The 21,523-nt window shown below is 28.3% G+C and overlaps 1 long non-coding RNA gene across 1 annotated transcript; it reads right to left on the bottom strand.

Annotated features, from left to right (window-relative positions):
* Nucleotides 1–447: 447 nt before the first annotated feature.
* LOC129961597 (uncharacterized) lies at nucleotides 448–21,034 on the bottom strand. Its single transcript, XR_008783801.1, has 3 exons — nucleotides 20,922–21,034; nucleotides 19,160–19,346; nucleotides 448–640 (listed from the first exon to the last, which is right to left on the bottom strand). It is a non-coding gene; the product is annotated as an uncharacterized LOC129961597 (long non-coding RNA).
* Between the last annotated feature and the right edge of the window lie 489 nt (nucleotides 21,035–21,523).

Raw genomic sequence — 21,523 nt, 5'->3', positions numbered from 1 at the left:
ATCAAGAAATGGGGCATGACTAAGAAGCTCATAATTTTTTTTAACTACTAGCTGCTTCTATTGACCATGAGAGAGAGAGAAATGAGTTGATTATTCATTTATATATATATATATATATATATATATATATATATATATATATATATATATATATATATATATTGCTGATTTGTATTGTTTATTTAAATTAATATTTCCAGTTAAAAACTTATCCTGTTTAGAAATTTTAAGAAAAAATTTCAGGATAAAAATTAGTAGTCAACTAATATTAATTTTCAGAATTTGAAAATTTATGTAAGCCTATAAATCCAGAATTTCCCAAATCACTTCTTTCTATTTTTAAAAAAATTCTCATTTGCTCATATTATATACTTCATATTGTTCATTTGTTCATCTTTGGCATTTAAACCTAATAATGGATGTTACTGAAATACAATATTAGCCAGATAGAATCAAAACATGAATTTTAATATCTGTGCGAAAAATAATCTTCTCATATAAAATCCAATGAAATAATTCACATCCACACAGCACTCTTGATCACTGATGTATTAATTGGCAGGGTATACTTTCTTCAATCTACTGATATGCATTTTATTTCAGTTTCCATATTGTATCTTGGCTCTGCAAAAGGGGCAATCTATAATATAAAGTGAAAAATGTGACTGCATCTTTATTAATTTGTCATAAGAATTCCTTTGAAACAGTGCACAATGACAACATAAAATTTGTACATGCTCTACTGCTTTTAGGACAACTATGCTTTTTGACATACAAAATTAATTACTTCTTAAAATATCAAAGAAACAAAAATTAAATCAAAATTAAGCATTTTTATTTAGTTTTTCATCAATAAGTTATGAAATAATTATTAAGGGCAAATATTTATGTATCACCTTAAAAGTCAAACAAGTATCTTTTTTATTATGACCTATGTAAATGTCATAAAATTTTTTAATTTTTATATTTTTTTCAAAATTTATTTTGAACATGATTTGTGACATTGTTTTCTGTTCTAATTAAATTCTTATCAATTTCAAAGTATCAATAAATGCTTCACTCATATGTTTTTGCCACTGTTAAAATATATCATATTATGTAAAAGAAATCCTTATAAAAGTTATATCCTACGCTTTTTCAATCACTGATATACATTTTTTTTTTAAATGATGTATAATTCTGGTACTGGGGAGGGAGAAAATAAAACAAAACAAAATTGGTGTGCGATATGGTTGTTAAGTCATTATGAGCTGTGATACTAAGGCTTGAATGATTGATCAATAAGTAATTTTTGAATGGAGATATAATAGGATTACATTTATTATAAACTGTAATGTTAAATGATTGATCAAAATTATTAACTATATATATATTTAAACTGGATTTACAGAGGAAATAGCAATAAAAAATGATTTTTATACGGTTTCTGATGCTTATACAAATTTGTTTTCGGAAGGTCCACTTTTATCCTTTTCGCTAATACCCTTAACCATTATCCACTATTTATAAATTTGCTGCATCTCGGACTGACAACTGTTTACAGCACACTCATACAGAGATTAGTGTTTCCAGAAACAATGATTATTCTCCCATCTTTAATATCTAAGGTGTAACCAGATATAAAGAAAGATACAGTTTTATGTAAAAAAAAAAAAAAAATTAATAACAGTATTATAATTGCAATTTATTTAGAACTGTACTCTATAAATAAGTGATGAAACAATGATCTCAGTGCATAGTAAGGTAAGGAATGGCTTCAATGTAGAAACTTTTGATTGCTCATAGATCCAGATGCTAGGCAATCACTGTTCACAAACGTTGACATAATCAGACTTTTTGTGGATTATGTGATACACAGTTCCTTTACTTATCAATAGTTCAACAACAATCTTATGTGCAGTGATCCAACGATTCTACTGAAAAGCTCTTCCTCAGCTGAAATTGTGGCAATATTGGACACAAAGTGTGCCTGCCTAGGACAAGTCCTAGAATGTCTCCAGAAATGAGGCTATTGATGTGAAGGCAATACTATAGTAGAACTGGGATTACCATACCGCTATTTATAGGCTAACACATAAACTCGATGGGATTCGATAAAACGCTGTTAAAAAACAAACTGTTTGTACATTAACATTTGTTGTTCCTATATTTAATTTTTATAGCTCAATGTGTCCTATATTAAAGAAATATGCTGCATGAAGCAGTCACGTTGTCCACCGAAGTTTCTAGCTTTATCCCTTCTCCCTCTGTTAGCATCACACATAAATTTAAAAAAAAAATGTAGATGAGTAGATTGACGAAAGTGTAGGCTATATTTTTATAGTAGTAATTTTTACATAGTGTGACATATAAAAAATACAGCGATAAATACAAAAATAAAGGGGGAAAAAACTTTCCTCATATATGTTAAATTTATAAATTACTATTAGGTTTAATGTAAATAAATGGAAATCATTCTTGTGACCTTTTGATCTCTACTAATAATAAATACTGTGTTTGTGTGTGTTGGCACTCTATAAGCCGGATTGTTTGACTTATAGGAACAGAGTGTGGCACATGTATATCTTGGAGGACGAAAATGTGTACCTCGGATCTGTTTTTTAAAATTTTTATTAATTTAAAAATAAGCACATTTTTGGCATTTTTCTGTCATAACTTCCGAAAATATTATGCCATAAAAATGCTTCTCATATCATTTTAAAATTGTCTTTTTAATAATACCGATTTAGTAATCGTCGAATTTAGTAACCGAATTTTGCAACTTAAAATGGGAGAAAAAAAATCCCTCCATAATTTCCAACAGTAGATTACAATGTTGTGCTTAAATTCAACCCATTTATATTATTCCATCCAATATTTAATTGCTTGATTTTCTTCTATTGTTGAAAGCTGAATAAGAATTCTGTTGAATATCAGTGTAGTTAATAAGACGATTAACCAGCGGCAGTGGTCTCCCTAAAACGTTCTCGTATACTCTCTAATAAACTTGCCATGCCAGAGAGCGCCTTAGATGGCAGTGGCGTACAATAGTTAAGAAATATTAACTTTTAGCCTGAATTAAGTATTTTTATTGAATCGATCGTGTTATCCTTGGCGATTAATCCCCCGGTACACCGTTTATAGTATCCTAAAATAGAACTTGGCCTTTAGGCACGTTTTTCTCAACCGAATGAAACAAAGATTTGATACAAAATTCCACTTACAGTCACAAAATCCCATACTAAATTTGAGATATTTAAGTCATTGCGTTTGCATGCTTCTGAAAGTACAAATGGACTGACAATCAACCCTTTATTGCATTTGGCTCAAAATTTGAACAGTGTCTACACTATAGATGTTAAATCTGTGCACCGAATTTTATCTATCTAGCTCTCTTCGTTTTGTAATTATCGTGTTAACTTATATTCGAACAGCCGGACAGACAGATTTTCTCTGAACGGATTTTGCTCAAAAATTGATAGAAATCTACAAATTTGGTTTTAAGCATGTATATTAAATTTCACCGTCTAGATCAAAGCGTTGTTGAGTTATACTTGTCACAGACATATGGATATTTTCCAAAAAATGTATTTTTCTTACTCAGAGAAATCTAAAGCGCGGAGATTCTTCAAAATCTTGAGTAAGAATTTTTTGACGATTATTACATTTTATCTATACTACGTATAAGAGAAAGTAAAAATGGAACAATCTAGAACATTTTTCAAGAAATGTCAAGCGACTATATTTTCCTTTCGTATATGTAGCATTGAATATTGCATCAAATTTATGGAAACTTATCTCATATGCAAAAACAACTAAGCTAAAATAGAAACTTTAATAAGAAATGGACGACAGACAGTTTACTGTTTGTCAGTTACAGTTTCAGTTCTGCACTCTATACAGACCGAAATATATATTCTCACATTCGTGATTATTAAGCGGGGTGAAACAAATTCTACTAGGTGAATGTGAGCAAATGAATTAGTAAAGTTTTTTTTTTTTTTCCTTCTAAGAAATATACATGTTTCTATTGTAGATCCTATCGCAATGTCAATATAATGTTATGTGCGGTTGCATTGTCTTGACCCTTTCTTGTTCGAAAAACGTAGTTTTAAAAAATATTCATCTGTCTCTCTGTGGTAAAGGTAACTCAAAAGTGCTTTGAGCTAGACGGTTGAAATTTGGTATAAGGTCTTTACACCAAATTTGTAGATTTATGTCAACTTTTGAGTAAAATCTATTTAGAGGGAGACCAGCTATTCGAATATAAATTAACACGATAATTATAAAACGAAGAGAGACTGATTGATAAAATTCGGTAATGAGATTTAACGTCTATAATGTAGCTACCTATTCAACTTTGATCAAATCTAACTACGGATTAACTGTCTGTCGGTCTGTACTTTCAGAAACATGTAAACCAATAATTCAAAAATGCAATGACCGTAAATATATGTAATGATATTTTAAAATGTAATTTAAACTTAATGTATTTCTTAATTTTTAGCTCAATTTAGCCCTATTAACTTCATTTTAGAATATTCTCCCATTTCCTGATCCCATTTCAATTTTTCTATCTAATTAATTCAACATAAGCATTTGTAAAATTGCTGAATCGGCTAAAAGCCTCACGTTCCCACATTCCAAGTAAAGGGACAAAATACTGCTGACTTGATAAATTCTGTTTTAAAAGATCCCTCTGTTTTCCTTGCCTGATTTGCGCACATGTAGAGAAAATCGCTATCTAAATATAATTGTATTAGCACTGTGAAATAATATTTTTCCCTATCAATATCTAATGTTATATAAGACCAAGGATAAATTGTTCATGAGCTTTTCGCTCTGTGTCATTCTTTGTTGTGTGCGTGCTCGTCACTCCTGCTTGTACATAATGCGTGCTTCTCCGGGATGAAATAAAACGACGTCAAAAAATCGAAAGTCTCTTCAATGTCTTCGAAACTGCCTTCTGATTAAAAAATTACATGCTTTCATATATATAATTTGGTAAGGCATTTTGTGACTACAAGTGAAATTTCGTGTCAAATTTTTGTTTCAATCGGTTGAGAAAAATGTGTCTAAAACCCAAATTCGATTTTTGGATAGTATTAACGCATGCTAGGGATTAATCGCCAAATAATTCGCCAAGGATTACACGATAAATTCCGTAAAAATATTAAATTCACACCAAAGCTAATATTTCGTAACTATTGTATACCAATCCTGGCCTAGGGGTAGCGTGTCTTCTCCGTGATCTGGGTGTCCCAGGTTTAAAATAAATTTTAAAAAATATTTTATTTCCCCCCCCCCTTTTTTTTTTACCACAATACTTTTATTTCAGTAATTGAGTTTAAATATTAGTTTGTTGCTATCATAATAAATATGTGTTTCATTTTCACGTTATAAAAATAAGATCAAATTTTAAAAGTAAAATAAATAAGTGAAACATCTCTGAAACTTATTAAAAACATTTTTATAATGTTTTGGATTAGAGTTTTTTAAAGTTAAAATCTTTTATTTATTAACTCCAATTTGTTAAAATTTAGAGTTAGAGTTAAAATCGTTTTTCAGCATAATTTTCATTTTGAAACGTCAATTAAAAACGATGTTGCTGGCAGAAAAATGACAGAAGATGACATTATTGCTATTTTAAACCTCTCGCCTTGGGTAAAGCAGAAATCCCGTTTCAATTATTTTTCGCAATTTGTGGGGAAATACATTTATAGTTTGTATATAAGTGAAGCTTAAAAATAACTTACGATTTTGTAGGGAAAAATTTAAAAAAAAAAAAATTCCTTTAGGGTTAATTTTTTTATTCATTTTAATGGTGCTATTTTGTTATTCAATAACCATCATAAATTTAAACAGATCTAGTTAAAAAAAAATCTGATGTATGACATCATGGAAGGAGTTTTCCCCCTTCCTCCAGATACAGATCTAGAACGAGAGAGAAAGGCTCGAGGGAAGCCGGAAAAGAAAATGGAAGAGTGTCTCTTACGCATCACTGAAGGCTATGTCAGAACCACGAACTACTATATCGAAGAGCAGAAAATTAATGAATGGAGTCCGAGACTTCCAACATTGACCTCAATCCTTCTCAAGGTGTCCAGAGTCCGGCATTCAGATCTAGATTCAGAAAAGGTTTGGCACGTGTAATCAGAATCGGCTCACTGGATCAGTAGGGGAAAAAATTCACGAGTGATGCAATGTTAAATTGCGGCTTCCGTGTTTTTAGTCTGATCGCCATCCGCGGTAATTTGACTCAGGATCGGCGCCAAAAGGCGTAACCCCTATTTTCTTAAAAAGCAAAAAAATTTTTTTTCAATTTATTTGGCTGCCAGGCAAAGTCCATTAAAATTTCTTTTGTCAAAGAATTATTTCTTTCACTGCATTAACATGGAAGTTCAGACATCAGTTTCAGTGAAATTGACCTTGTTAATGTCTAGGTCAGATTTTGTCTAAATGGACCATAGCACTTATTTTATTTTATTTATTTTTTCTTTTTTTTTTATCACGTGGAATTAGTTGGTGGAGATATCTGGCCCTTTCTCGCCAAAATTCTTTATGTTTGTTTTCTTCAATTTCGGATCTGTCCTCTGAATCTTTAAGAATACAGAACTTTATATAAAAGTTTCAAATAAGCTAGAATGGCGATTTTTCTGCAAACTAAATAAGGCGCATGTTTATGCATATTCAGAAAAAATTTTTTTAAATTAATAAGTACGCAAAGGTATCATGTTGTAAATTAGTGCATTATGGTTTCTTTAATTTAAAATTATTTTATAAATTTGGGCATATATTGCGTATGAATTTAAAAGATGATACATATAAAGTTGGAAAAGAATAATATAAATGTTAAAAAATGTTAAAGAAGTATATAAATGTTAAAAAAAATGAAATAGATATTAATCACTTATTAGATGTAAAAAAAAAGAAGTAAAACATTTACAAAAAAATTATAAATAAACTTGACGAATTTACTATGCATTTTCACTTATTTATTTTTTTACTATTTGTCAAGGATATGAGAAAATCATTTACAATCTTGTTTGTTTAGATTTGATAACAATACATTTTATTTTATAATTAATAAAATTTCTTAATTAATTCATAGTTTTTTGTAACTCGTATTTTTGTTTCTTATTCTCTGTAAGGAAACAGAGTATAAAAACTGAAAAAAATTAAGTTAAAAATTCTATAGTTTTTTGTTTGGTCAAAATCTTATAAATTCCAAGGAATTAGAAATAAACGAAAAATTTTTTTAACTTAATGCAAAAATTTCTAAATAAGGATTCGTTTCCAAGAATATAAATAATAAAAGAATGTACCAATACGCTTAGTGTAACAGTCCTTGAATTTTTCAATCAAGGATTTCCTTAAGAATGAGTCACTGATCTGAAAGAATTGTTTTCCATTCTTATCAAAACGAACTTACTTAATATCCTCACGTGTTAACATGCTTGTTTTTTATGCATAAATTAAACAATGCTAAACACGAGAACAAAGAAGAAAAATTGCTCCCCGATTTTTTCTACCTCATTTCGACGGGTTTGTAGATCAGGAGGTCTAATTCTATCTATATAGTCTTAAGTAGATGATCTCGATAAGTAGTGCGCAGACAGATAGAAAATAAGAACGTGGCGTCACTTTCGTGAAAATTGCAACTTGATCGAATTTCTATCGAGTTCAGCTTTTTGTCCTAGTTAATAAATAGTTATAACTTATGCAGAACACATGGACAAATTCAGGGAAAACACGGGCATCTTCTTTTTTCACGCCTCACTTTCCTGTTTGAGAATGAAGAGTAGAAATTAATAGGCTTCTGTGAGCAAAATGGGAAATTTTCATTTCCCTATTTGATTTGAATAGGGGAACAAACTGTTTTAAGAGTTTGTCATAGTGTATGAAGACTTTAACGCATGATATGTAACAGAATTATCATTTTTTATTCATTAGATCCAAATAAATAAATTGAAAAATAAAATAAATTTTCAGAAAATTTAGATGAATTGGAGGCAAAGCTTCTTAACTTCCTGGTTTAAGAAATATGATGCATATAAAATATATACTATTTCTCAAAAAATACGACCACCAAATTTTGATAAAAATTCACTTTTTAAAATTCCTTGGTGCTCGCAAAAATTTAAATCCTGTTTGCATATTTTTCCATCAGTCAATGTGTATTTGAATACAATGACTCTAAAAATGCAACTAGGTTGATGGATGAAATTTGACCTATTTTTATTACATTTGAGTCGTTGATCTGTTATAAATTATGGGCTAAATCCTTTTGCAGTAAGAAGTACTTTTCTTTAAATATGCAATTGTTTTCCTTAATTGTGTAATAAAATTCCAGAAAAATTAATCATATTTACAATTATTTATTATTTAGCATATTTCATTTATATACTATTAAATTTATTTATTTTATCAAGAGAACTATCATTTACATTGATCAAGAATATTACACTCATTTTTCATTATTGTATTGATTTATCTGCTTTATAGTTAAAAAACTTTTCAGAACATCATTATCTGAAGATAAAATAGGATAATATTCTAGATTTTTTAATATCTCCATTTATTTTTGATGATATCACAGTATTTTATTTCAATAAAATTTTACTGAAATAAAATAGATAATAATAAAAAATACCTTCAATAATAATAAATATTCTTTTTTATAGTTTGCGTATTCAAACTTAATTGTTTATAATGTAAGTCAAAATGCTTTTTTTTTTCGAATAAAGAATAAACTTCATATTCGCAAGATTTCAATAAACTCATGTTGCTTCAATATACCTTGTAAAATTTCCAAAACAGTTTTTTAAGTAAGACTTTAAATGCTAAGTTAGCGAGCAAACGATTGAAAAATCACCCGATTTTGTTTACAGTACAATTCAATTCGTATTGACAAGCGAATTCTTTTTAGTCTGTGGCATGTTTTTGCATTCCTCACTGCATTCGTTACAATGCTAATTCTAAATTGCAGCTTATGGGTAATTCGAGTAATTTAGCATTGTTCAAACATTCAAGGAATAAATGTTTTTTTTTTTTCAATCGGAAGCTTTGAAACAAATTCACTTAAAAAATAAAGTGCGATCGAAATTATTAAGCTTACTTCAAAATCTATTATTTGACATCGTTGAACTATTTTAATATTTTATATAAATACTCTAAAAGGAAATTAACTAATTTTCTGAATTTTAGCGAATTCTAGATAAAAAATTTTTGCACGTACATTATATGTAATTTTAAAATTTAAACCAAAATCGTAATATCTAGGTTATTAATTTAAAGGAAATTAAAAATATTTTTGTAAATTACAATATATAGCATAAGATGAAAAAAGAATTAAAGTTTTTTCATTCTTTACTTATTATCTATTTGTATAATGAATGGTTTGGAAGTCATTATTTATTCTAATTTTCATTCTTTTAAAACTCTTTTGAAATTGTTACTGATTTTATAACATAATTTTGTACTTTTTTTTAAGTTAAATAGAACGCTTTACCTAAATTATGAAATTTTATATAAAAAATAATTTTGAAATAACAATGCAAAAATTTCAAAAGGCATATTATCACTTTTCTGAAAATAAAATTTATTTTAATTCTTTCTTGATAAAGGTGATTTTTTTTTAAATAGACTTCACGTTTAAAATCTTTTACATTGTATAATCAATTACCTCATGAAAATAATCAATTATTTTAATGAGGTAACGATTAAACCTCAAAAAGTTTTATTTCTTTTTAATAATAAATTATTCCATTAAAAATTTTAAATAAAGTTCCAGCTATTATCTTATAATTAAAATTAATAACACAAGGAAAACTATTTAAATTCTTAAAATATATATAATTTAATACTTTTCACTTCATGTGATTTCTTTAAGTTGCAGTTTATAAGCCGTTTGATTTAACTAAATTTGTTTCATTTATGTAAAGATACAATTTTATATTAGATTTTTCACTCACTTTTTTAGATGCGTTATTGTTTTGGGATTTCGTGCAATTATCTGTTCCCGATGACAAAAAATATTTTGATAGTTTTAGAGCTTTCAGTTATCAATTAATTTAACTAAATTTTGCTTTCATGACGCGGGCGCCATCTAGTAAAGAGTTCGAAAAATATTAATTTTTAGATTTTTAAATATTTATGATAATAAATTATGAAATCGATAAAAATTTAAAAATACAATGTAATAAAAACAGAAACGGATAAGCAAAAAAAGAGTAGTGAAATCTAAGCATTTTTTTTTAAATTGAAAAACAATCAGTGTTATATACAATAAGTAATATAAGAAAGAAATAAAAAATTAAAATGATAAGTTAAAATATATTATAAATTTGATTAAAAGTCCAATTTATTTAGAATATTTCTATCAGCGTTCACATGAGGCCATCTATTGCGGCGCAGTAGAAGATCACGCCTACCCCAGGAAAATCACGTGATCTTGATGGGACAGTGGCAGATAATTCTCCTGTCGGGACAACTATTTACCATTGTCCTGATAACGTTGCCCCAACTGTGACCTTCAAGATATAAGTATTTTGAAGGTCATACTAGGGCAATTCTCATTGCAACAGCAGAAAGACAACTATGAGTCAATAATTTGCCTCTTGTAAACGCACCTTTTTGCTTTTACGGCTTTCTTTTGACACCATATTTTTGAAAAAAAAATGAAGAAACGGAGAGCAGAGTATTAATAAGAAATAAAAAATAATTAAAACATAAGTTCTTAGAATAAGAATATTATTAACGCGAAACTATACTAATTAATATTTAATTAGAATATCAAATATTCTAAATATTATGACATATTATGTTCAGATTAAAATATTTATTTTTCAAAAGCAAGAATATTAATAGATTGTAATTCTCTTTAATAAAATTTTTTAAATAATTATTTAGAATATGGATGTGAACTGCAAGAAAGCTGCCACAGTGAAAAGAAGAATTTAAAACCACATTGAATATCAGAAAGAAAAAAAAATCCTAATATCCATTGCATAAAAAATAAATGTATTACAAATGTGATTACGATACCAAACTATTTCTATCTACATTTTATCTTTTTAATAAAAAAATTGTTCTTTTAATAGAAAGATAGAAGCATTCTCTTCATAAAAAGTTTTAATCTTATTATGTTTATAGTTATTCTTTATATCATATATTATTTCAAATTATATTTTATGCTTTATTATAGATTTATATTTTTGTTTTTTGTACTACTTTCTTATAAGCATTTATGCTTTCAATTATAACATTGAAGCCGTATGTTATATAACCGAAATGACAAATTCATTATAAATAAAGCAGCATAACTGATTGTTTATTATGTAGCAAGTCAAAGTCGGAATTGCAGATTAAAGGCTCTTTTGAACTATTTAATTTATTTCCAAAGAATGGTCACATGATTTGAATAACATATTATTTTTTAAGTGAAATGTTTCATTAGCCATCGAAGACATATATCGATATATCAATTGGCAAAATATATCCCATGGAAAGTTTAAAAACATCGAGATTTTGAGTATTTAGGCCATGATCGAAGGATATTTAATTAAAATTTGTCTAAGAAAAACGCCATCAAATGCATATTGCCCCTTCTACACATTAACAAGTTATTACTTCCAAACGGATTATTGGTTTTGATTTCGGCATAGTATTGATACAACTCAAATTATCTAACCTCTAGTGTAATAGCTGTCTGTTCCCTTAATCTAACTGAAATGAAGTGGCTACTTAAAGAAAATAGAACAAAGTTTTATATCACACATGATATATGTTTAACCATATTTGGAAAAGAAGATACCAGAGGCCGTAAAAAGTTTGTTGCAGGAGCATAGTCACCATGTCATGATTATCTGCTCATCACCTCGTTTTGCCTAAAAACTAACATTTTGGTTCTGATTTCGATCAAAATTATTTTATATAAAATTATCTAGAATTTCAGAGCATCATTAAAAATAATAATATAGGAAAATAAAAAAAATATAGGAAAAGAATAATAAAAAATAAACGATATAGGAAAAGAATAAATTGTCAACATTGTCGTTTGTGAAGATACATCCTAAGGCAAATTAAGAAATATTCAGGCCACGGCCAAAAATTTCTCAAGAACTTTCCACTCCACTTTGCCTTAGGGACAAGGTCATCAAGTACCCACCATCATCCAAAATTTTTTTAGAGCAAATCCTTTGTTTCTGGTTTTTAATATAAAACAATTACTGTATAGATTGCAATTTTTCTTCCAACGGGGTCAAAATATTGCATGGTTTTGGGTTTTATTGCACAAAATCCAGGTTTAGCTACCAATAACTATGAATAATATCATAATTTGAGTAAATATAACTTTAGGGGAAAATATAATGTATAACATTTTAATTATTTCTTTTTCAAAGATATATTGCTATCTATATAGTAATTAGTAAAATTTCTATCAAAATAAAGAGCAAAAAAGGAAGTAAACCCTCAAAAATTGAAAATTTTATATTTAAAAAAATTACATTTCAGTTAAAAGTTGTGCTTAAAGGTAAATTTTCTGGAATAACATTTAAAAATCGATAATAACAAATACTTTGTCTTGGCGTTTAAGATTTTTTTCATTCGTTCATTTTTAAATTTCTTATTCTTGAGAAGTCCTTTGTTAGTTTCTATGTTGTTCAATTACTTGAGAAATCTCCCATGGTTTTACTGTAATTTTTATTAGAAATCTTTGTTTATAAGCATGATTTATAGATGAATGAATCTATGATGATTAAAATTTTGTGCCTATCTCTGTATTTAGAATATAGATTTATTTTTTTATTTTTGAGAATTTATTGTAATTTTGGATCAACTAAGAGATCTATAGAGCATTTCAAAGATGTAAGGCTTGTACAGTTCTTTTCAAACAATAAAAACTACGAATAATATATTTTTGTTTAAAAAATTAAAAAAGACTGTAATTTGAAGTGCAAATTTGACTTGTAAATTGGTATAATTTGACTTTTCATAATTGCTGTTGATTTGTTACAAACATTGAACATATACTATTTTTTGTCACCAATCAAAATGAGCGCTGTCAGCTACATCTTATTTTAATTCCTATTCAAAATGTATTAATATAATTTGCAATAGCCAACAAATTAGCATCAAACTGTTTCAAGCTTATGATCAAATACATGTCTGAGTTATAATCGTAATTTATATCTTCAATTTAATATTTTTTTCCTTATAATTATTCTATCTTAAAAAATGAAGGTGAAGAAGTAGATTAATGCAATAATTTATTTCAAATTAGCTGCGCTCTTAAAACAATTCCCTAATCATTCAAATTCTGTCTTCACTATAACTTTCACTTCGGAGTTTCACAGGCTATTGATTTCCCCATGAATCAGAATGCTGAGGTCTGCGAATTCCTTTTAAAGTCATGTAAGAATGAAATTCTTCCTTACGCTTGTTTTTTCATCCTTTTTTGTTCATCTACCAGGTCTTTGTTCTTCTCTCTCTGTGGTGCGGACAAAGAAATCTTAACAAAAGCTAAAAATTGGACTATATTCATGAAATTATAAAAAACAAAGAATGTTGAAGAGCTTTACGACTGCTTCTGCAATAACATATTTTACACGCACACACACACACACACACACACACACACACACACACACACACACACACACACACACACACACACACACACACGCACGCACGCACACACACACACACACACACACAAGGCTGACAATAAATAAAAATGAATAAAGTTGATAAACCAAAATCTATAATTACCACAATTTTTTTTTCTCAAGCACATAAAAATAAAATAAAATAAAAGAAACAACGTGTTAATACTGTTGTTTTATATGCTAAACATTTTGTCCAAAAGTTTATGGAAATACTTACATTTTATATTAAACTTGCAATAATGCGTTAAGCATACAGTTAGATGAAGACTTCTATAATGTTACTAAATTTGAAACTTTACTGAATTTCACTGATTAACGATATTAGGAAACAATAATTAGAATTACTACAGCACATAAAACTACAGTGTAATCTAAATAACTTTTCTCAGACGATTTTTTTGCTAAACAGCTAAATGTTTCAAAGATTGATATTATATATATATATATATATATATATATATATATATATATATATATATATATATATATATATATATATATATATATATATATATATATATATATATATATATATATATATATATATATATATATATATATATATAATATTTCATAATGAATAAATGATTTTTTTTCTAAAAAAATCGTTTGGATATTCTAAAAAAATTGAAAGACATCTTAAATTATATTCTTAGTAATTTATTTTTTAATGAAAACGATGGCATTTGTAAAAAAAAGAATTTACAGTGTTCCATATTATGAATAAATTGTTCGTAGAATAAAAACAATTTCCTTTTGTAAACATTTTATGTGTTATAATCGGTTTTAAAGTAAGATAAGCAAATCATTCCGATTATCTTTTATTCACCAAAAGTAATGAACTGAGGAAAACTTCTACGCAGTTAGGTATTAATCTGAAGAATCAAGTTTATTATTTTATCCTGAATCTGAATTTTTCAGATGTATTTACTTTTTCTGTGGCTTTTCATTGTTTTACTTGCTTATATTTTATTTTCTTAAAATTATGAAATCGTTTTATCTTTACATATATATTTTACTATATACTTTACAGCTGGTTGTTTTCTTTCAATGTCACAAGACCGTCATAATCTAGAATTGTTTTTGAAAAAATATAATTGAGGGTGCGTATTTATTAAGATAAATAAAAGTGTTCTATCTATCTAATAAAAGATAAATAAAGATAAATAAAAGTGTTCTATCTATCTAAATATTAACAACAAAGAAAGCATATATTGTTCAAAAGTTATTTTTAACTTTTAATAATTTATTTTAATTCATAATTTTAATAATTTAAGTAATTTTTATTCATTTGTAATTTTTAAATTTGGATTAGCGTTTTATTCATATTTATCTACAATTTCTTAAAGTTCTAACTATCAGCATTTTGTTTAACCTCGTTAGATTTTAAAAAGAAGCAAAAGATAATAATTTTCACAAAAAATTCAATCGTTTGTTCCATCATCGAATCTAAAATTATAAGATGTTAATGACACCGATTTAGTGGTTATGCAATTCTATCTTTACCTTATTCGCTCGAAATAGCAGGTCAATTATTCAATAAAACGGTCATATTCTAGGCTTTATTTAATAACATACTGGTGTATGTATAACCACTAACGGAGTTGCAAGCGACGAAATTCCACAGTTCACGTGTTTCTGTCACGAGACTTAAGAAAGTTATACGGTAGAATTCCCAATACTTTGCATTAAAGAGAAGTCATCGCGCACAAGCCACGTGAGGCGTAACTCACGCGATAATAACATAATTGAAATCGCGTGTGACCCTTTCTAAGCCGTAATAAACTTGCAATATCGTAAGTTTCACTTTCAATTAACTGGGTTCTTTACCCTTAAGAAAAATTATTGGTTGTTGATAATAAGTGTAATGCACCCGCGGAGTTCAAATGACTTGATGTTTTGTCAGCAAATATGTATTACTAGAACTTTTTCAATTTTTAAGCAGAGAGTAATGCGCTCCAAGAATTCGATTGCAGTGAGATTTCGCAATTCGTTGTGCTTTAGAGAGCTAGTTTTGATAAAGTCATTGGCATCAGTATTAATATTGAAACAAGGTATAATGAAATTCGTGTAAATGGACTCATTAGTGTCATAGAAAAAGGTGATTGGCAGAAAGATATTTTTAATTTTTTTTCGTCACTGAAAGGGCAGAAAGGTATTTTTATTTTAATTCTGAAACTAATATTTAAATTATCACACTAGAAAAAGATAAGAATGATTATATTATGTTGTAATAATAGCCTTGGTTGTTGCTAAGGTACCTGTGTTCAAAAAATACTATGTACTGAGAAATGGCCGTTAAATGAATGTTGTTTATATCATGCAATCAATACTTTAAGTTACTTAGAAGTTTAGAATTGACCTGGGAATTGCAAAAGCCCTTTTCTTTCGTCAAGATTCACTTGTGAAGGGGGATGGATACAAAATGCTATAGACTTATAACTTTAAAAAAAAAAATGTGACGGCATATCGATTAAAAAATAGGATTTTGAAACATTCACTTCAAAACGATAAAAACAATAATGTTATCTATATCCATATACCTATATCTAATCTATATCTGTATCTATGTCTATCTATCTATATCTAATCTATATCTATCTATCCATATCTGTACCTGTATCTATCTATGGTAAAAGTGAATTTTAGTGTGCACCCAGCTGCGCCAACAATGCCAAGTCGCCAATAAAGATGGCGGACAAAATAAACAAATACTTCCGTGGAACAGTTACGGTTACTATTTCCCGCCATCTAATTAGAACTTTTTACTGATAAGTATTTTTTTTTTTTTTTTCATACTGCCCGGTGCCTTCTACAGATGCCGAAGGCATCTGTAGAAGGCACCGGGCAGAATTTTTTAACTTAAAAAAAACATCCTACGGCTTCGCTAGCAGCGGGAGCGGGAACCTAGTAGCTTCGCTAGCACATTGAACATAAGGACTGTGTGGATAACATGAACTGTACATAATCAATTGAAAAGAAAGAATGAAGGATGTTGTACGAACGGATTTCAGAGGGAATCCTGCCCTGTGCCTTCTACAGATGCCTTCGGCACCGGGCAGGATTTTTTAACTTAAAAAAACATCCTACGGCTTCGCTAGCAGCGGGAGCGGGAACCTAATAGCTTCGCTAGCACATTGAACATAAAGACTGTGTGGAAAACAGAAACAGTACATAACCAAGAGAAAAGAAAAAACGGAGAAATAAGCAATCGGAACATTCTCCATACAAAATTTCAAACAAACATACTTTCCCCACCTTCATCAACTTGTAAAAGAATATATTCCACTCACCTTCCATCCATTCTGCCGGTTCGATATCAAACCATTCTCAATACAAAATTTCAAACAAGCATCCTTTCCTAATTTCATTAACTCGTAAAATATATATGTATGCATATTTAACTCGCTCTTCATCCATTCTACAGGTTCGAAATAATCCCGACATAACAAATTATGAAGGGAACCAACCGTTATAACACCAAAAGAATTACGAGAACTGCGAAGAATTCCATTTGCAGCTGTCTTTGAAAGTGAGAATGCAGACGATTTTTTTAAAGCGAATACTGACAATTAAAAATTGCAAAAGAATAAATATTTTCTGTTCGTATTCACATTAAAAAAAGAAAGAAGAAAATAACTTTTAATTATAAGCTTAAATTTCTTTATAATAAAGAACAAAAGTAAAATCTTTAATCGATATTTTTTTAATATTTTTAATTTAACATTTTTCATAATTTAATTGTAGTTTAAGTACAACTCAACCATTGCAAAAAGTAGTAAACAAAACAGCAGTACGGTTGCTATAAGAGGGATCCGATGGGTTGCAATATTGGCGACAATCGGCTGGTGCACACTAATCTTCACTTAGGCCCTATCTATTTCTCTCTCTCTCTCTCTCTCTCTCTATATATATATATATATTTAAAAAAATCATTCCATATTATAAATAGACAAGAAAACTCTTATTATTTTATGATGAAGCGTATAGTATCCTAAATATTAATTGTACAAAAATCTATATTAGTTGCAAATTGAAATATTTATTTCATCTGTTTAATGATATGGGTATCAATGCATGTTATATATTATATAGCATAAGAATATTATATAGCTTGTACAGATAAATTCATAATCGTCTACTAAAAAGTACGTGCTTTAAAAATGGGTATAATGGCAGAAAATGAGATTTCAGAAACTTTTACCTCAAAAAATACGTGCTATAAAGATAAGTAGCACATTATCATCATGATTTAATGACTCTCTATTGAAAAATAATTCTCATTGAAAATTGTTTGATAATGCGTGTAATGAACTCGCAAAAGTTAAATAGTTTTGAAGGTCATTGAAAGACTATCAATGGATACATTATAGCGAGCATAAATGTACTAAAAAGCACGTGTTAGTGAAATGTGTATAACAACTGCAGAAGGGACAGATTTCACAACTTATAACAGAAAAGGTAAGCACAGTAAAGATAAGCAGGACATGTTACCAAACAGATATATGTATGTAGGTGAGTTAATGACTTTTCAAGGAATATTGTTTGATAATGCGTCTAATGAACCCCAAAAAATTTATTTATCCTCAGATTGTGAAATTCAACGAATTGTTTTTTTTTTTTTTTTTTTTTTTTTTTTAATCTCTGCTTTGGTATAGGTGGAAATGACGAGATGCAGAAATATAATGTAACCGATGTAATTGGTCTCATCAACGTGACTTTGATGCACGCTGTAATAAAACGTGCATGTCGACCATGGCTGAGCTTTAAAAACTATCGTTTTAAGAAAAGAAAACATAACAAGGCTAAAATAGACGAAACTTTCTTGTCGTTCAAGGAGATGTCTTTAAATGCATGCATTTTATATTCAGTTACCATTTATTGGATCTGTCTTTTAAATGAATATTGTTAGATAACGTGTTTATTAAACTTGAAAAGTTCAATGACATTACCATTTATGAATTCAAAAGTACATTCATGACGAAAAGCAGGGGTATAATGTAAATGATATGAAAGGATAAATCAATTTGATTAAATGACACGCGTTATACAACGTGTATGTTGCGTCCGTTAAAGTTTTGAACGCTTTTGTTTCAAGTATCAGGTCTATTTTGGGGCTGACTTAGTAAGTTTAATTTTTAGAGTCATAGACAAATGACGAGAGCGACGACTGTGCCATTATCATCTTTCTCCAAATTTCTCTGATTCTCTAGCAAAAGATCGTTTGATTTTAACAGATTTATTATAAATCATATTTGTATGCATTATGGATATTTGACAGAATCATGATTTTTTGGTCATATCTAAAACCAAGATTGAGCCATAAAGTTTCCTTAAAAAAATAAACAGACAGAAAAATAACTATTCGAAGTACTTTTCGTGGCCAAATAGTTATATATATATGCTATGCATTTATGTACATTGAGAAACATATATCTATTTTTAAATAAAAATTGTTTTATAAAAAATTAAAAATCGGAGTTTTGAATCAATTCAAAGAGTTCACTTACCTCCATATTTTGTAACCAACTGTGAGAGGTCTGTCAAGAGCATGGCATGTCAAGTCGGTGACATAGGCGATAATATTTGTTGCAAGGATATGACCGAAATTGGTGCAAATCGGCTTTTCAACGTGACTCAAACGCACGCTGCAGGAAAACATGTATGTGGACTACGGAAGCGATTCCAAAACCTTTGCTTTAAAGAACATGCAACATAATAAAGATAAGTAGCACAAACTTTCTTTTTGCATAAACAAAAACATATATATATACACACATTTTAAAAGACTATTCACTTTTTAAGAAAACTGATTCTTAACTAGAGGTTATTACATGATCTTGAGTATAACAGAACTACTTTCATATGCATTTTTATCAATTGCAATAGTACTTTTTTGCCCATCAATAGTACATAATTTTTCTATGAATATAAAATTATAATGGAATTGCTGCAAATGGGATATTCAACATCGCAGGAAAATAAGATTTTATTATGTGAAAAGTGATTTAAGAAAGGAATTACAAAGGTTTATTTAAGGAAAAAAACAGAAAGAGCACTTTCAGACAATGAAATCTTTTCTTACTTCCCAGTACTTTATATACATATCTTCAAAGAGATTATCTAATAAATATATTAAAATTGCCATAAAATAAATATTTCATGATAATAATAGAAAAATTGAATATTAATAGAAATATTCTTTTTAAAAAACTTAATAAAGCTGAAAATTGATACCAATTATTAAATGAATTATGCAAATTCCTTGATCAATCTTTTATAAATTTATTCCAGTAAATAATACAGATTACATAGTAGAATGAACAACGTTGAATAATATTTAATAGCCGAATTTATTAAACTGATATTGAAAAGTGTGTTTCTATAAAATACTAGCCGCCTTTGGCGACCAGCCGGTTCGCCAATCTTAGTGTTCGTTAAAATTTTAATAATTAAATATTTTATGCAATTCCAACTTCTTCAGCAAAATATTTTAAAACTTCAAATTTTGATAGTCATATAATTCACTCATAATATTATAAAGGCCTTCAGTCATAACGTGATATGTATCTCTCTAATTTTCTGTTACCCCTCGTAGAATTTATGCTTTAAATTAAAGTGTAAAGGATTAATCTGCAATTAATATAACAATATTTTTTACTGAAACAAAGCATTTTTTTAATAATATGATTACTGATAATAGAGTCACTGAGCGTTTAAACTTTATGGGCACTAAAGAATATCTTTCTTAATTTATGTAATATCTCAAGCATTTGTCAACAAAATTTTCTCAGATTCATCATGAATGGATCGATTCATTAACAATGTTTCATTTTAAATGCATCAAACACTCAGAAAATAAAATGAATCGTTTAAAATAATCTGTCGAAAACAGGTTTAAAAAAACTACTTAAAAAACGATGTACTTAAAACTATAAGCATATATAAAAATATATATATAACTAACATAAATACAATTTAATTACAAAAGCATGCAACTAACCTAAAAATAATTTAAATCATTGAAAACAGGTTAAAAAAAACTACTTAAAAAACGACGTACTTAAAACTATAAGCATATATAAAAATATATATATATAACTAACATAAATACAATTTAATTACAAAAGCATGCAACTAACCTAAAAATAATTTAAATCATTGTAAACAGGTTAAAAAAAACTACTTAAAAAACGATGTACTTAAAACTATAAGCATATACAAAAAATATATAACATAAATACAATTTACTTACAAAAGCATACAACTAACCTAAAAGTAATTTAAATCGTCCGTTGATAATGGTTGCCATGCCAACGATCAGAACACAGTGCGCATGCGTGAATTTTCTTCGCCTTTTACGTAACGCAAATGCGTGAATTTTTCTACGCCAGTTGGGGTAACGCTATGAAGATTAGACATTTTTAATTTCCTTTATTCTGTGCTATTTTAATTCAAAAGTACTTCAGAATGAATCTGAAACATGGATTAATTAACAATGTTTAATTTTAAATGCATAAAACATTAAGAAAATAAACAGAATCGTTTGAAATAATCCGCCGAAAAATCTTAACCCTAGCCTCATTACTGTTGGGAGAAAAAAAGAACTAAAGCCTAAATCATTTGGCGTTGGGGAAAATTGAAGGTTTTTTTTGGCGGAAAAGTTGGCGGTGGGAAAATGGAAGATTTTTTGGCGGGAAAGTTAGTTTTTAATTAATAATTGACTACCCCTAACATTTAGGGGGATGAAAAATAGATGTTGGCCGATTCTCATAGATACCGGATAAGCACAAAAAATTTCATCAAAATCGGTCAAGCCGTTTCGGAGGAGTATGGCAACGAAAACTGTGACACGAGAATTTTATATATTAGAT

This window comes from Argiope bruennichi, chromosome 2 (genome assembly GCF_947563725.1).
Source record: "Argiope bruennichi chromosome 2, qqArgBrue1.1, whole genome shotgun sequence".
NCBI lineage: Eukaryota > Metazoa > Arthropoda > Arachnida > Araneae > Araneidae > Argiope > Argiope bruennichi.
This window is presented reverse-complemented; position numbering and strand designations above follow the sequence as displayed.